This window comes from Peromyscus leucopus, chromosome 7 (genome assembly GCF_004664715.2).
Source record: "Peromyscus leucopus breed LL Stock chromosome 7, UCI_PerLeu_2.1, whole genome shotgun sequence".
NCBI lineage: Eukaryota > Metazoa > Chordata > Mammalia > Rodentia > Cricetidae > Peromyscus > Peromyscus leucopus.
Window position 1 is genome coordinate 471,172 of NC_051069.1, and position 6,000 is coordinate 477,171.

At 46.0% G+C, this 6,000-nt stretch overlaps 1 long non-coding RNA gene across 2 annotated transcripts in view; it reads left to right on the forward strand.

The window, feature by feature from the left end:
* LOC119088295 overlaps nt 1–4,670 on the forward strand; it is a 49,685-nt gene extending 45,015 nt beyond the window's left edge. For both annotated transcript variants that reach the window (XR_005091917.1, XR_005091918.1), the window contains exons 3-4: nt 128–171; nt 1,882–4,670. This is a non-coding gene — a long non-coding RNA (uncharacterized LOC119088295). The remainder of the gene's footprint in view (nt 1–127; nt 172–1,881) is intronic.
* Nucleotides 4,671–6,000: the final 1,330 nt, after the last annotated feature.

Sequence of the window (6,000 nt, forward strand, 5' to 3'; positions counted from 1 at the left end):
CTGTCTTAACCTGAGGTGTGTTCCCTCACCCCTGCCTGCCCTAAGCTCTTTTGGTTTTTAGCATTACAAAGAGTTCACGCTTTGCAGTCTTTTCATCTCTCTGAGTTGTTTTCCTCTGTTCTTCTAGACCCTTACTATGGAGGACCAGTGGCTGTCAATGCTCAGTTCAAGGTTAGTGTGCTGGTTTGAATGAGAACGGCTCCTGGGGGCTCCTGTATTTGAATGTTTGCTGGTTTGTGGACTGTTGAGGAAGGACTGGGAGGTGTGGCCTCGGAGGAGGTGTGTCATGGTGGTGGGCTTTGAGGTTTCAAAAGCCCACAGGAGGCTCACTCCCTGCCCCCACATCTGGCAAGCCTACAACTTGCCAATCAGATAGCTCTCAGCTAACGCTCTAGCACCTTGTCTGCCTGCCACCAGGCATCCCACATGATGATGGTCATGGACTGACCCTCTGAAACTGTAGGCAAGGCCCCTGTTAAATGCTTTCTTTTGTAAGTTGCCTTGGTCATGGTGTCTCTTCACAGCAACAGAACAGTAAGATAGTTGTCATTACCATACTCCACATCTCCTTAAAAATGTTTAAAATACACCCCTCAAATTGCTCTCCACTGCTTTTTTTGCACTTCCAAGATTTTGGTTCAGTAAATGAGAGAATATAATAAATCTGAAAAAAAATTTAAAACCTCTGTATACCTTCATTTATTGCAGCATTAGTCACAGCAGCTAAAAGTGGAAGCAACTAAGCTATACATAGATGGCTGAGTAGATAAAGAAAATGTGGTACATACATGCATGGAATATACACACTCCCACAATGAAGGAATTTTTGACACACGCGACAACTTGGTCATCCATAATATCTTGGGGGTGTAACATTATGTCAGAGGTCAAACAAAAAGGATGAATGTCTTGAGTCCATCCAAATGAGCTAGCTCTATGGGATAGTCTAGAAGACATGGCACCTTTAAGATTCTCAGAAGGACTTCTGAAAATTATTTTTTTTTAATTTTATATGTATGACTTTTGCCTATGTGTCTGTATGTATATGACATGTATGCCTGGTGCCTGAGGAGGTCAGAAGAAGGCATTGGATCTCCCTGAAACTGGAGTTGCAGGTGGTTGTGAGTCACCATGCGGTGCAAAGAACATAACCTGGGTCCTCTGAGCCATTTCCCCAGCCTGAGCAGAAAAGGGGGGAGGAAGAGAAGATGAAATCATTTATTGTGATAGTGTCACTTAAAGAAGACTGTCCATTACCTGACTCCAGTCCTCATGGCCAGTGTTTCACGTTTCTTTTAACCCTTTGTGCTCCCTGGCTTTGCTTTTTGTTTGTTTGTCGAGACAGGCTTCTTGGATTTCTTGACTGAACACATTCATTATTTTATTTTACCAGGGTAAGTATATTTTGTTTGTAGAGAAATAGAATGAACAGCAGTAGAGATTTACTCCTGGATGTAGCTTTCTGTTTGGAATGGCCATGTGAAGTGGGAAGGTGGCCGTGAGGCTGGGCTCGGTGTGGACTTCTCTTTCCTGGCTGAGAAGATGGCTGTTTTTGTAAACATGTTGTATTTCAAAATGTGAGCATTGTGTCCACTCTAACTAGAGATAAGTAAGAGACAGCAGACAAATGTCAGCTGGTGAGATCTGGCTGGTGTTTACAGCCCAAGGTAAGTAGCTACGAGTAAGAGTCTCACCTGAAAGCACACGTGCACACACACACACACACACACACACACACACACACACACACACACACACGATAAAAGTTAGAAAGAAGGATGTGATACACACTACTGATAAGTAATCACTACACACTGTTTCTTCCCCTTCAACATGCATGTGGCACTTGGCCGGGTTGTTACAAAGATCTCTTCTGGACAGGTGGGTTTTATGACGAGCCTGCTGGGAGTGTTCCTGCCAGTCCAGACCAGATGCCTCCTCAGCCAGTACTTGCCACATGGATTCCCTATTCCCTATGAGTTACTGCTTGAAGACTTGACCGGTTCTTGTGGCCTGTTTCTGAATCCTCTCTAACACAAGCATGCGGAAGGGTCGTGTGCCGTAGAAGCGAGGGGAGAATCGACTTCCCAGTGTAACAGGTCGTAGTGAAGAACACAGGCTGAAGGGTTTTGGACTGCTGAATTTTCTCCAATGCTCGCAGACTAAGTTTGTTTATTCTTTATGAAGCTAGTCAGCACCACCTGTTTAAGTGGTGTAAGGGACATTCAACTCGGTGTAGCACAGAGCGCAAGCAGCGGAAGCCCCTTAGAGACCTCTATAGCTGAGGAGACTCTTAGGACTTGTTCCAAAGTCACACATCCAAAACAGTTGCAGGACGAGAAGGCACACCCAAGGCTAATGATGCCTGCACCAGATCGACTTCCATGACATCAGCTAAAACCCACACTGGACACAAACCGCTCATTCCCGAGCACCCGACTGTGATGTCGCCGCAGCCAGAGTCTTACGAATCCTCTGTCTAGGTTTTATTCTTACCATCATCTTAAACATTTGACAGAGAAGCTCAATTCCAAAGACACTGTCCCTAAAAATAACTAAAAGACACGCTGGAAAAATTAGCATAATGTATTTTTTTTTTTAAATCTATAATTTACAGTGTAATCTAAAAATGTGTGACAAAGTAATTCTTGTGCCGAGCAAACTCCCCTGGGATGTTTGGTTCTGTTTAAAAGCGTCTCGGTATGGGGGCTGAGGGAGCGGCGGCCTGTGGCACTCTTCCACCAGGGTGAAATGTTATTCCTGTGACTCACAGTGAGGGGCCTGACGAACACTCGGAGTCGATATGGAGGTTCTTGCCATCAGGATAAAATGAGAATTGCAGTGGGTGGTCCCAGTCTAGCCTTCTGCTTCTGTCCTGGCTCAGGTGGTTGCCCTGGAAACAGTGGGGTGGCAAACACATCTATTTGGAACTTTTAGAGAGAGCCTGCTCATGAGGCCTGATTTTGATTTGCCCCCCAGCTTTCCAGAAGGCTCTCTTCCTCGGAGAGGGCGCGCCCCTTTGGACTACCTTGAAAGCTGGTGCAGTCCAGCGTCTTTGGCAAGGTCCAGTTGGCTGGCCGGTCAGAGTTTGGCAGACCACGGGGAAAGGGGCTCTGCCCATCGTTATTTAGCCTTGGCTCCTCCACACAGATGGTTCTGATCTTCTCCTCCCCCACCTAAGAATTTTTCTAAAATGACACCCAAGTTTTTCTTGGCAGGCGTATCGTTCCTGGCAAACAGTTCACTGCAGCTCTAATTATGATGACAGATCTAATGGAGAAGATAATCATATTAAATGGTTCTTATTCTGTTCCGTGTGATGAATCAGTGATTGCCATGAAATGCGTTCAACAGCCAGGAGTAAAGAGAAAAGGTAGCACACCCATGGGACAAGTTAAGATTTTAAGGACTCCAAAACCGGGCAGGGGTCGGGCAGAATGATATCCGAGTAGTGCTGGATGTGAGAGATTGTACCTCACTCACTGATCAAGGAGCCCCATTCTCCTCAAGCGTCTTTCATAGCAGACAGGATTCTGACACTTGTACGCACAGCAAAGAAGACCTTATTCAAGAGGATCTCAGTAGGGTGGCCTGTGCCCCAGAAGGTGAGAGAGAACAAGCTCTTGTCTCCGACAAAGACAAGTAGGGGTTGACGGCCACTGAGCAGAATGGCCGGGAGGAGACACTGGGCTGAGAAGCTTCTTTCTAAATTGATCTACCTGCTTTGCTGCTGAGCACAGCCCACATAACAAAGGAAAGGGGTAAGAAAGGTACTCAGATACCAAGGGTATTCGGGTATCAAACTCCTCAACAAATTGCCGGGGGATGCTTGCTAAAACTGGGCTAGGCAAGCCGAAGACAAGCAAACCAGCCAGAGTAAAGGCCCGGTGGAGAAAGGGATTCAGAGGAGCCAGTTACGGTTTGAATCTAGAATGTTCCCCACAGGCTGGAATACTCAGTCCCCAGCTTGTGGTGCTAATTTAAAAGCCATGGGAGACTTGACGTGGGGCTTGGCTGAGAAAAGAAAGGCTGTCGTTGGAAGCTGTACCTGTTTCTGGGTCCAGTCCCAAGCTCTTTGCCTCCTGGTTCGCCATGATGGAGGAGCACTGTCTCATGTTCCCACCGCCCTGAGCTCTGCCACGCCTTCCCTGCTGTGACAGACTAGACCACTTCTGTCGGGTCTTTTGGTCACAGAGAAGCCAAGGTAACTAATGTAGATGCCAAGGGAAAACACTTCCTGATGCAGGATGGGCAAGGGCTTCCCGAAAGGGTTCTAATAGAATAAAAAACAGCCCTAAGAATTGACAAATGGGACCTCATGAAGCCAAAAAGCTTCTACACAGCAAAGGAAACAATTAAGGGAAGAGACAACCACCCAATGAGAGAAAATCTTTGTAAAATCCCCATCTGACAGAAAGTTACTGTATAAAATCTAAAAAGAACTTCAAAACTTAACTATCACAAAACAATCTAATCAGTACATGGGTAAATAAATGTACAGACACGTCCCAAAAGCTGGGCAGATGGCCAGAAGATACCTGGGAAAATGGTCGGTGTTCTTAGCTATTAGTGGAATGCAAATAAAAACAGCCAACCACTTAGCCATTTCTCCAGCATCCTAATAAAGATTCTGAAATAGCCTCATTCATTGAGTCAAAGATCCATTTGGAAAGCTGAGAGTGGTGGAGCACACCTTAAATCCCAGCACTCGGGAGGCAGAGCCAGGCGGACCTCTGTGACTGCCTCTGCCTCCCGAGTGCTGGGATTAAAGGCGTGTGCCACTGCCACCTGGCTACTTAGATGTTTTTATTCAAATACGATAGTGTTCATCCATAGAAAGCCTGCTTACTAAAATATTGATGTACAATTATATGTCTTCATTTTATATTAATGTATGTCTTTGGGTTTTTTTTTTCCTATAAAATTTATACGAGGAAAAGAAACATTCTCATTTGTTGTTTAAGCAACAATAAATAATGTGTTGTGACCGAGGGTTTGTTTGTGGGGAGGGAGGATGGCTTCCATGGTGGAAGCAACCTTCTTTATGCTCACCTTTTCCAAACCCAAATCCAGCCATACTTTCACTCATTTCAACGAAAGATGTGCTGTTCCCGAGGAGATATTTTCCCCACTGGACTTGAAAGAGATGAAGAGGGTTCCTTGCCAGAGGCCTGCTTGAAAAGCCATCATGATGGTCTTAACCCCTCAGTAATGTCTTATGGACATTATTCATCTTTTTTACGTATTTGTGTTCACGTTTGTGTGAAGGCCGGAGTCCTAGAAAGGGATGTGGTCGTGGGAGCCCGGAACAAGCCTGATGCTGGAGCTAAAGAGGAGGAGAGTCCAGGGAAAGCATCCTTGGGGGAGGAGCTGAATTAATTGCCTGTTAAATCCAAAGCACAGTCGCCTATGTGAGGAGAAAGAGAGAGAGGAGGGCAGGAGAGGGAAAATGGGAAAGGGAAGGAAAAGAGAGATGCAGAAGGAAAGAGGGAGGGAGGGAGGGAGGAGATCAAATGTGAGGGCAAACCGAAGCCCAATTGAGAAGCAAGTCAGGCATCATGACAGGAAGAAACTAAACATTGAGACGGTTTTGTGGCTTTTTAAACATGGGTGCCAGCAGCCCTAGCCTGTGGATGGAAACTCTAACCTGGCCATTCTTCCACTGGCGTATCCTGTAGTTTGTGCAGCTTGAGTGGGTTCTCCGCCGGGGTGGGGGCATGTCACATCTCATCCAGTTGGTTTCCTTCTTAAGAGAAGGACCGGAATGGGCTGTGGTACTGATGAGGATCCAGAGCTTTGATAACTGGGCTCTTCTAGCTCAGCTGCAGGATGAAGGGAAGGACGTTAAGTCTAGGGAAATGTCTCAGTACAGGACTAGAAGAAACTGGCAAAAAAACAAACCTCATCATTCCTTTTATTACCGTAGCAGAAGCAACCAGAAGACAACTGTGGTGTTCCCCACTGTCCTGTTCACTAATATTTTCCTTTCTGTCCTGTGAT